This window comes from Zalophus californianus, chromosome 5 (genome assembly GCF_009762305.2).
Source record: "Zalophus californianus isolate mZalCal1 chromosome 5, mZalCal1.pri.v2, whole genome shotgun sequence".
Lineage (NCBI taxonomy): Eukaryota > Metazoa > Chordata > Mammalia > Carnivora > Otariidae > Zalophus > Zalophus californianus.
Genome location: NC_045599.1, coordinates 69,126,819 through 69,139,180, shown reverse-complemented (window position 1 = coordinate 69,139,180; position 12,362 = coordinate 69,126,819). Strand labels below are relative to the sequence as shown.

General features: G+C 37.2%; 1 protein-coding gene across 1 annotated transcript in view; it reads right to left on the bottom strand.

The window, feature by feature from the left end:
• The window catches only part of POLR3G (RNA polymerase III subunit G), a 99,058-nt gene that overhangs the window by 56,244 nt on the left and 30,452 nt on the right, over window positions 1–12,362 (bottom strand). The gene's annotated exons all lie outside the window — the stretch shown is intronic.

Here is a 12,362-nt window from a genome sequence, read left to right as displayed (position 1 = left end):
ATGTCAGAAAGTGAGAAAAATAAATTAGAAGAAAATATTCACAAATTGTATAACAGCAATTTTTGTTTTAACAAGAATGCCTACAAATCAGTGAAAAAAAAAAAGGTCAGCTACTGTAAGGGAGGAAAGACCTTTCCTCTACCCTCAGGTTCTGTGGCTGGACCCAAGGATTAAACTTAAAAAAACTTTAAAAAGACAAATTAACAGGAGCAAAGCATACAACTTTTATTTGATGTTAATATTTTTATGTGTATGGTGAGGCTTTTATATATAAGAAATGAAAACCCAAAGAAGTGGACAGGATTGAGAGTTTACATACCATTTTAACAAAGAACAATAAATTATGGAGACTGACGAGACAGGAAAAGAAGGTTTGGACTAGGGAAAATGACTAGGAAATAGATGAGGGAAACTAATGAAAGACAAAGGTTTTTCTAGAAGGTTTGTTGATATAGATTAATCTTGGTGTCAACTCCCTGTCTCCAGTGATAAGAATGTTCTCTTCTTCCTGATATCAGGGAGGGCACCTTCCTCATGGGAAATTGAATGCGCTGTTTTAGGTAGAAAGGGAAAGGTCAAAGAGCCCTTCCTGTATCTGTTTTCTCTCACTTGCCTTCAGGGCAGTCAATATGCCAAAGTGGCATATTTTGGGGTGGCATGTTCTTTTCCCCTTTACAACCTATTACAAAAATGGGTAAATGATATGAACAGGTCATTCACAGAAGAGGCAACACAATGGCCAATAAACATACAGAATTATGCTGAACCTCAGCAGTAAACAGGGAAATGCAAATTTAAATAATAAGAAAGTTTAACCAGATTGGGAAATTTTGAGAATATGGAGTATTGGCAAAGGTAAGGGTAAGTGGATATTTTCATGCTGTGCTGCTAAAAGTATAAAATGCTTCCAGCCATTTGGGGAGGGGGCAATTTGGGAGCATGATTTGGCACATTCTGATTTTGGGTTGAGAATTGTAGATTGAGCATATACCTTTACCTCTGCTCCTTTTGGAAACAGTAAAATGACAGGAAAATCATTTTTTTATTGACCAAAACTCAAGAACATCAAGAATGGTACAGGAGATAACCACATCAACATTCTGACACTGAGAAGCTGATAGATGAATGAAAACTAATTTGGTAAACCCAAGAAAGCAGAAAACAAGAATAAGGAAAGCCAAGAAACGATCTTATTACAACACAACCCCCACCTTGCCTCTGCAAAAGGCTTAGAAATGGATAGTACCAGGTGCCTCTAAGAGTTGTGGTAAAGGTCTTTTTAATTTAAATTTTGTTTGCATCTTAGACCACCAAATCCCTCCCTAACTACACTACTAAGCAATTTCCTCTCCCCTACCTCAGAGAAAATTGGAGGTTATTTTAGATTTACCCTGAAGTTAAGTAATCTGTAGCTTTAGTGCCTAGCACTTGCATGGGCCCTTGCCATGGGCCTGGGAGGGGCCCAAGAAATGTGTTCAGATGGTCATTTTTTTGTTTGTTTTAATTTGCAAAGTCAAATTATTTTTTATTCTTTCTCTCAAAGCCCCCAAATTGCATGTTTCAGATCCCACAAAACTGTAATTTGCTCCTGACTATAGGATTATTATGTGGAGAAGGTAAAGCAGGATCTCTATTGAGAGGAAAATGGATCTTGTTGAACTGGCGTCCTATATTGAAGAGAGAGGGATTTAGCAAAGGTTTATGTACAGTGAAAGTTTGTATACTTAAAGTTCACAGTCCCAGACAGTTTTCCAAACTAGCTCAAAGAATGTTGGCAGCTATTGGTGACAATTCTGTCCTCCAGGCAAGAGACTGAAAGATCCTTTTCTTAGAAATTTGACACCTAAAAGACCTAATAATACTGAATCTGGGGTCCCTGGTGAAATCACCTTACAATGTTGTGCACAACTGCAGGGCCTCCCTTCCTTGCCTCTCCTACACAGAGACCTCTAAAGTGTTCTACTCTTTTTCATTTTTTATTTCTTTAATTTTTTAAAAGATTTTATTTATTTATTTATTTGAGATAAGCAGGGTGCCCGACGCAGGGCTCGATTCCCGGACCCTGAGATCATGCTGAAGGCAGACGCTTAACCGACTGAGCCACCCAAGCGCCCCTAAAGTGTTCTACTCTACACCAAAGCCAGCATCTTGTGGAAAAACCAAAAGAATAAATGGAAAAAACACTTAAAGCAGTAGGAGAATTTAACAAAATAGCAGTACACAAAATTAACACTAAAAACCTATAGTCTTCATCAAAGAAGACATACAGATGGCAACTAAGCAACTAAGCTGTTCTTCAATAGGTGATTGGATATTTGTGGTGCATCTAGACGATGGAATGAGCTATCAAGTCATGAAAAGATATGGAGGAAACATAAATGCCTATTACTAAGTTAAAAATACCAATCTGTAAAGACTACATGCTATATGATTCTAATTATAGGACATTCTGGAAAAGGCAAACATTAGAGATAGTAAAAAGACCTGTGGTGGGGGGCCCGAGTAGCTCAACCGCTTAAGCTTCTGACTCTTGATTTTGGCTCAGGTCACCATGTCAGGGTCTTGAGATCAAGCCCGGAGTCAGGCTCCATGCTCAGCAGGGAGTCTGCTTGGGATTCTCTCTCTCTCTCTCTCTCTCCCTCTCCCCCACTGCACTTCAGTGTGTGCACGCTCTCTCTAAAATAATAAATACAGTAAATCTTATAGAAAAAAAAAGACCTGTGGTTGCTGGGTGCTGGGGTTGGGGGAAGGGATGAATAGGTAGAATACATAATGATGGTTGCAAGTCATTATACATTTGTGGAGCCCATAGAGTGTACACCAAGAGTAAACCCTAAGGTAGACTGTGAACTTTGGATGATTATGATGTGTCAAGGTAGACATACCACTTGTAACAAATGTTCTATTCTTAATGGGGAAGTTGATGATGAAGGAGGCTATCCATGTGGGGGCAGGGAGCCTATGGGAAATCCCTACCCCCTGCTCAATTTTGAACATAAAACTGCTCTAAAAGAATAAAATCTTTAAAAAATCTATAGTCTGGGGGCACCTGGGTGGCTCAGTTGATTAAGCATCTGCCTTCGGCTCAGGTCATGATCTCAGGGTCCTGGGATTGAGCCCCACATTGGGCTCCCTGCTCAGCCAGGGAGTCTGCTTCTCCCTCCCTCCACTCATGCTCTCTCTCTTTCTCTCTGTCTCTCTCAAATAAATACAATCTTAAAAAAAATCTATAGTCTTTATACAAACAAAAATGAGTTCAAAGATATATAATAATAATATGTACTTAGAATAATTTTTAAATACCTAGGCATACATCTAAAATATATAAGGAAACATTTATAAACTTAAATAAGAAATATATAAGAACACTTATATTTGAATTTATATATATTCAAAACATAGAGAAGGAAAACTATGTTTTAAAAAATACTATGTACTTGGATAGAAACAGTGGGAAACAATTCTCCATAGGTCTCTCATGCTTCTCCATAGGTCTTCTCATGACAGAGGCACTGACTGCCTTAGCTCCATACTATCTTTTTTAAAAAAAATGTTTATTATTAAGATAAAATTTACATACCATAAAATTCACCCTGTTAAAGTATACAATTCAGTGGTTTTAAGTATATTCATTAAAATGTGCAACCAACCCACACTCTAATTCCAGAATATTTTTATCACCCCAAAAAGAAACTCTGTACCTATTGGCAATCTCTGCATTTTCTCTCCCTGCCAGGCCCAGGTAACCACTAATCTACTTTTTGTCTTTAGGGATTTGCCTATTCCAGACATTTCAGATAAATGGAATGACACAGCATGTGTCTTTTGAGTCTGACTTCTTTCATTCAGCATAATGTTTTCAGGGCTCACTCATGTTGTAGCATGTATCACTATTTCATTTATTTTCATTGCCAAATAATATTTGATCATATAATATATACAACATTTTGATTACTCATTTATTCATTGATAGACATTCGGGTTGTTTCTACTTTTTGACTATTATGAAAAATGCTGCTATGAACTCAAGAAATATTTGTTATGTGGTTGGGGACATGAGAGACTAAATGGAACAGAGGGTAGCCAAGGCGGCAGAGCCAGGCTCAGGCTCATTTGATATGTTACTTGTGATGAGTTGCATGAGAAGAGTTGTCCAATCAGAAAAGACACTTTGCTTTCCCGAGGTTAAGTTTTTTTTTTAAGATTTTATTTATTTATTTGAGAGAGAGCACGAGCACAAGCAAGGGGAGCAGCAGGCAGAGGGAGAAGCAGGCTCCCCGCTGAGCAGGGAGCCCGATGCGGGGCTCGATCAGAGGACCCGGAGATCATGACCTGAGCCGAAGGCAGACGCATAACCGACTGAGCCACCCAGGCGCCCCATTGAGGTTAAATTTTTATATACTTCGTGGGATGTTCCTGGGATTTGCCATTGCCTCGTTTCCCATTATGAGTTTTAACTTTAGACACTGATCAAATGATTAAAATAGAATTCTGTTAACTTTTTCTGTATTTGTGAGGGGCCTGGCTGTATGCTGCCCTAGTGAAAGAAGGTAACACTATATTATTAGTCATAATTTCAGTAATGTTTTTAAATGCTTCTTGCCAAAATCTTACTTTATAATTTGAATCTAGTTATCATAGGGCCAGTTGTTTCAACCTGGTATGTATATGAGACTTATCCATGGAGTTTTATATAAATAAATATAGATGTCCAGGACCTATACCAGACATACTGAATCCAGTCACTTAATATTCTTGGTATATTTTTGGTATACTATGTATATTATTTCTCAGGATTATATGTTATAGTTCAGTATTTTTTTCCCTTTCAAAACTATGATCATCTATTTTTTATGGATCAGGTGAAACACTCAGACTTTTTTTTTTTTTAAGATTTTATTTATTTATCAGAGAGAGGGCACCATAGAGAAAGCATGAGCTGGGTGGAGGGGCAGAAGGAGAGGGAGAAGCAGACGCCCTGCTGAGAAGGGAGACTGATGCAGGGCTTGATCTCATGACCTGAGCCGAAGGCAGATGCTTAACCAACTGAGCAGCCCACGTGCCCCTCACTGACCTCTTTGAAAAAAGGCTTAATTATTGTCCTTAAAGACATTTTGTCTTTTTTTTTTTTGAAATGGCTTTATTTGGTTTACATGCCATAAAAACAACCAATTTCTTTGTCAGTTACATTAATCTTATTATGAACTCTCATTAGACCTTTTAAATTTGAAAATTATTAGTAATAAATTAGTCATAGCCATTTTAAGTCTCTCTCATCTATGGGCAGTTTTCTTTTATTCTTATGCTTGCCTGAAGCAATCTACAATCAGCTACAGGTCTGAGTGTGGGTATTTAACAAAAAAGAATCATTTCAGGGCCCAGTGGAAAAGGAATGTGCCAGCTACTTCAAACTATTGACACTTCAAAGAACAGGCTCTTGGGTATAGGCTTTTCATGATATCACTTAGACAACTTTCAGAGCATACTGGGGGCTGGAGTCAGGATTCTAGAACCCTTTAGTTGAGAAGCAGATGGCTTCACAAGACTGCCATCTCAAGATCTAGTGAAAAAGAATTTCTTACATAGTACTGAATAAACTGATAAGGGGAATTTTTATTGTGGTTATTTGTTTAAAATATTGTTGATATTGTCTTTTTTTAAAGTACTTTTTTGGGTCCTTTTATTTATTTATTTATTTGTTTGTTTGTTTGTTTAGTTTTAAGATTTTATTTACTTACTTGTCAGAGAGAGAGAGCACAAGCAGGGGGAGTGGCAGGCAGAGGGAGAAACAGGCTCAAGGAGCCTGATGTGGGACTGGATCCCAGGACCCTGGGATCATGACCTGAGCCAAAGGCAGACACTTAACCAAACGAGCCACCCAGGCATCCCATTGATATTGTCTTAATGTTCTATTTTCTAGATATATAAAGAAGCCCTTGCCTTTCCTTCTTAAGCTATCTGTAGTCCACAGCAATTTACTAAACTTTTTGTAAACTGAAAACATTTAAAAAAGGTGTCAGCTTCTCATTGACCAGCCCCAGCCCCAACATTCAGACACTTTTAATGATATACTTATTTTGCAAGGTACTAAAGTTATTTGCATGGTTTCAGTGAGAATCTGTCCCCCTTTATGCTAGGCTATAATTGGAAAAATCATTAATAGAAGCAACGCTGTGCCTACAATGTCATATTTAAGAATGGTACTCATTTAACCAGATATTATAGGCTACTTTTCGGGAAATAAAACTGATCTTACTTATGCACCCACTGCCTACTGAGTCCATTCTGGAAAGCTGGCCATTGTCTGACTTACAGAGTCTCTGCTATAGACTGAACTTTGGGTCCCCCAAAATTTATACGTTGAAACATAATCCCTAACATGCTGGTATTTGGAGATGGAAACCTGGGGAGGTGATTAGGTCATGAGGGCAGAATCTATATGAATGGGATTAATGCCCATACAAAAGAGGTCCCAGAGAGTTCCCTCATCCCTTCTGCCATGCAAGGATGCAGTGAGAAGGCAATTGTCTATGAATCAGGAAGCAGGTCTTCACCAGACATGGAATCTGTCTTGATCTTGGACTTCACAGCCTCCAGAATTGTAATACATTTCTGCTGTTTATAAGCCACCTAGTCTATGGTATTTTTGTAACAGTAGCCTGGAGGGACCAAGACAGTTCCAGACTTACAAGTGGGAAGAAGTTTGCTTCCTGGCAGACCAGAAACATTAGGATATTTTGGATACTCCAAGAATGAGGGATTTTCCCAAATTAATAGGTACTGTTTATTGAAACACCATTCAGAGAGTTTCCTGGGTTTGGTTTCCTAACCTTGGAAGAGTAAATAACAATGCATGAAATTCTTGTCTATAGACATGCAAATAAATTCTTTCTGGTAGAAGGAGAATAAGGACACTTTCATGCCAAAAAGCAAGTTTTATGTCCCTCTACATATTCATTTCAATATTTTTGGTCTACAGATATCTTTGTTCTTTGACTTTTCCTTTTAACCAGTTGTGACATTTTCCTGGTTCTCTTATTAAGAATAAGTTAAATAGGGGTGCTTGGCTGGCTTAGTTAGAAGAGCATGCAACTCTTGATCTCATGGTCAGGAGTTCGAGCCCCACATTGGGTGTAGAGATTACTTTAATAAATAAACTTAAAAAAAAAGAATAAGTTAAATAGAATCTTTGACACATCTTCATTTTATATCTATATCAGAGCTATGATTTCTTTTTTTTTAAAGATTTTATTTATTTGAGAGAGAGAGAATGAGAGATAGAGAGCACGAGAGGGAAGAGGGTCAGAGGGAGAAGCAGACTCCCTGCAGAGCAGGGAGCCCAATGTGGGACTCGATCCCAGGACTCCAGGATCATGACCTGAGCCAAAGGCAGTCACTTAACCAACTGAGCCACCCAGGTGCCCTCAGAGTCATGATTTCTAACCATCTCTGAAAAATCATACTTTAATATGACTTATTCTCGTATTGGCCTGCTTTACAACACTTTTTATATGCCTAAAACTGTTTTGTTTCACTTACATTATTTGCTCCTCACAACAACATACTATAAAGCAGGTACAATTAATAGTTTGCCTCCCTCCACACCTTTCTTAGCAGATATCTATAAACAGAGTTTATAGATAAATGAACTAGGATTAAAATCTAGGCATTTGGTTCCAAAATCCACACTCTTAACCATTATTGTATACTCCCCCAAAACAGAGAGAACTTTCACTTTGATGACTAATTTTGAGTCTCAGTTACAGAGATTTCTCAAGATAAATCTATAAATTTATTCCTAATTTTCATTTGGCTTCCCTTGGAGCTTGAAAATTAGGAAAAATGTGCTAGTTTTCATAACACCAATATTTCCAGTGATATTGAAAAATGTGGGAGAGTCATAATTACAAATTTGGAATTCTTGCACCATCTTTCCCCACCAATAAACATCTTATAAGTTTAATCCTGTGTGATCACAGCTCTGGGACATGTTAAAAACAAGACAACAGGTTGAAAATAGAGTCACTTATGCTAAGCCCCATGTCAACAAACTGAGACTTAACCTAATTACAGTTTTGGTTTTCCCAGAAATGTTACTTAAATCAGTCAATCAGGAATTGCCTGATCAGTACTAGTTAGGTAATTTCCCTGAGACCACTGCCATCGACTAAAGAAAAGTAACTTTGGAATAACGAATCTGTTTTTTTGCCTAGTATAACTTCCTTGTTCCCACACCCTTCTGGTTATAAAAGTGTTTCATTTTGTATGGCTCCTCAAAGCTCCTTTCTATCTACTAGATTGGATGCTGCTTTAGTGGAATTGATTTTTGCTCAAATAAATGCTTAAAAATTTTAATATGCCTCACTTTATCTTTTAACAGCCATGAGTAGAATAAGTCTGGGCCCTCAAATTAGAAAGTCAAGTTCTATTGACCTTGGATAATCTACCTCACTTCACCATTTCCAGTTTCCACTACAATTTCTTGATGGATTACTCTATAATAGTTGATAATGATAAAGACTCTATATTATCAAGAAAAGATTAAATTATATTCAAGAAATTTCTTAGAAAAACAGCAAATATATAACACAATTTACAACTATTTATATCCCAAATGGTTAAAGTAGGTTTTGAAGCTTAAAGGAAAGATCATCCAGTTATCCAGAAAGCTGCCCAGAATGCTTTTATTTCCCAGGGTGTCCAGTTAGCTGAACTTTTATTGCATCAATTCGTGGCTTTCCCTGCACTGCAGGAAAGTCCATTCACCGTTATTAAATAAAGTCCTGCTGCTATTCACCCTGGAGCATGCTATGCTGCATAAGCCTTCTTTAAAATCATGTGAATCAGGGGTGCTGCATGGCTTAGTCAGTTAAGCCTCTGCCTTTGACTGGGGCCTGATCTCAGGGTCCTGGGATCCAGCCCCACATCGGGCTCCCTGCTCAGAGGGGAGTCTGCTTCTCCCTCTGCCTCTCACCCCTGCTTGTGTTCTCTCTCTCAAATAAATAAATAAATAAGTAAATAAATAAATAAAATCTTAAAAAAGAAAAATAAAAATAAAACCATGTGAATCAGCTCAACGCATACTCATTTCTGCAGTTGTTCTGCAAGTGACTGCCTATCTTTCTTAGGTAATCCCAGGACTCACCAAAAGTGAATTACAAGTCTGCCATTAACTCTAAAGTTTAAGTCAGAAGACCCCAGACCTAACATCCAACTTCAAAACAAAACAAAACAAAACAACAAACAATAAAAAATAATCCAGAGGTATTTGGGTGGTAGGAAAAAAAGTAGATCGATATTTTAATTTCTTTATATAGAAGAGAGAGAAATAACAATTCTCAGCCTTGACTGAACATCTGAATCACGTAGGAGTTTTTAAAAATATGAATGCCTGGGATGTACATAAACCAATTAAACAGTATATCTGGGGATCTATAATTTTAAAAACCTGGTTATCTCAGTGCTTAAAAGTTTCATTGGTTAATGTGATGCTTGGAGGATGGATTAAGAACTACTGCTAGAAATATTATTATATTTATATTTTGAGTGTCAACTTAGGTAACTTTAAGTAATACATTTGTTAACCCATATTATTTCCTCCACCCTTTCCAAGATAATCAGAGTCTTTTGGATTGGAGTAATCAACGTATTTTAAATTAAAAAAATCCAGTTGCAACAAATGATAAGTTGGTCAGTCTCTCCTCTTCCATTTTTTTCTTAAAGATTTAATTAATTAATTAATTTATTTATTTATTATTTATTTATTTTAAATAGAGAGAGAGAAAGAACACACAAATTGGGGGGGTCCAGGCCAGAGAGAGAGGGAGGAGAGAAGCAGACTCCCCACTGAGTGCAGAGCCCAATCTCACCACCCTGAGATCCTGACCTCAGCAGAAATCAAGAGTCGGATGCTTAACCCACCAAGCCACCAGGTGCCCCACTCCTCTTCTGTACTTAGACATAGTCCAAACCAGTTCTCCAACCGCACTTCATAACTGCTAGGGGCAGTCACTTTGGCTGGTTTAGAGGACGAAGAGCTGCCTATGTTTGATTGATGTAAGGGTAGCTGATGAATGCAACTAGAACAGCCAGCTGCATCCCTGATGATAATATCTCTCAAGATCCTCTATTTCTTTCTTTCTTTTTTTCAATTCTTATCTGCCACCAGCCTCTTTGTCTTACTACCCAAGTTCTTTTTTAACTTTATTTCTTGCTGTCATCCAACCACCATAGACAGAATAGTCTCAGGACTTGGAATTTCACTTAAGGGCCTTTTCTGACAAGCAAGGGAGTTGAATTTCTTTCTTTTGAATTACAGTAAATACAGTGAATACAGTAAAGCAGTATTATTCTAGATTCCATCAAGTCACAATATGTGGTTATTTAGGTACCTCTACGGCTTATGTGGAATAATTCTGTATGTTATGTTAAATGTATGTTATTTGATGGGAACTAAGACTTTTCGTGGGAGCTAAAACTTTCAATTTTATCAACTCACTCCTGATTCCAGGACCATTCGCTCCATTTTATCATGGCTTCGTTTTCTCCAGCAGACAAAGTACAATGTGAAGACTGATCTAAGGTTCCAAGTCAAATAAAAATCAAATAAAAAGCTTGTTCACAGAACCACCTATATAATTTGTGGGGCTTCCTGTTCAGAAATTATGAAGAATTGCAAGATGGCAATGTCAGAGCATTAAACCAAGTGTAGAGCTCTTTTAAATGTGGGCCTTCTACATGCGTGTGTGTGGTGCATATGAATGTAGACACACACATACACATATCCTTTTAGGTATCAAATTGGATTTTTAAGAAAAAAATCTCAAAAATATATGCTTTTATACACACATACACACATACAGCTATTCTCTCTTAAAAATCTTGCCCCCTCTTAAAACTCACGCTGTTACTTCTAGGAAGATGATTGCACTTGTATTTCTACCGTGTTTACTCAACAAACACTCATTGCATGCAAGAATTCTGCTAAAGGCATTTAAAATGGATACAATGACTGCAGGCCCCAAAACCATCTTGTACCATAGATGGAACTTGGGAACTGAAAAACACATGGTGGAGCAACAAGACAGAAGGATCCTGGGTATTGACACTATGGGACCATCATGCCAACTCTGGATTGTCTATGTCAGGCTTTTATGTGTTTATGTTATTTAAGCCACTGGTGGTTTGGATTTTTCTATTACTTTTACTGAATCCAATCCTATCTAATAACATAGACATCTCAAATTCAAAATATCCAAAAATGAACTCTGGATTTTTTTCTCTCAAACCTCAATAATTGCATCTATGTCCTTCCAGTTGCACAGACTGAAATCTTTTGAAAAGTGGTCCTTATCTTTGGATTAATGAAGGTTCAAGGGATCAAGGAGTCTATAAACTTGAATGGGAAAATTTTATCTATCATGCCACTAATGTGTAACTGATATCATTTCCTTGATTATTGTTACAGACAATAAAACACAACAGTGTTAGTAGTATCTGTTACTTTGTCACCAACAAAAATCACAGATATTTTTATGTTACATTATAGTTGTTGCAGAGATCTCAAAATATCTTTAATATTTATCACTGCTTTGAGTTACAGGAACAACTGTAAAGAAGCACATATATTTATCACCAATATTTTATTATTTTGATAATGATATTTCAATACAATTGATTTCCTTTTTAATCTTATTATTTCACTTCATACACTTAAAACCGTTCTGAGGGGGCAGGTCATAAACTTCATTGGAGAGCTAAAGGGGCCCTGGCATAGAAAGGATTAAAGTCTTTTCCTTCTGGTCAACCTTGACCTTTCAATTTATCTCATATCCATATGGCAGAGGGTGCTAGTTGGCAACAGTATCCATTCTTCCTATTTTCCTTAGTAACAGAACAGCAGGGTTTTTGGGGGGCAGTAATAATGTTCTTACCTGAAAGACTACATTTCCCATACATTCCTTGTAGGGAAGTGTGGCCTTGTGACTAAATTCTAGCTAAAAAGTTTTAAGTCAAAATGTTGTGTAGTACTTCTGGAAAGGTTGCTTAAAAGGTTCAGCTTAGCTGAGAAGAAGACATTTTTGGCTTCTCCTCCTTTCTCTTTTCTCCAGTCATGAAAAAGGACCTAATGAATGGACTTCTCAGTCACCTATGCCCTTGAAAAAGAAAACTATGGTGTAACAATGGTAAAGCAGAAAATGAGAAGGAACTTGAGTTCCTGATAACTGTAGAGAGCTACCATTTCATCACGGCATGACCTACTTCTGGAATGATTTTACATTAAAAAATAAACACTTTAGGTATATTTCTGTCCTTAATTACCAAACACAATTCCTAACTGATATATGCCACTTATAACATGT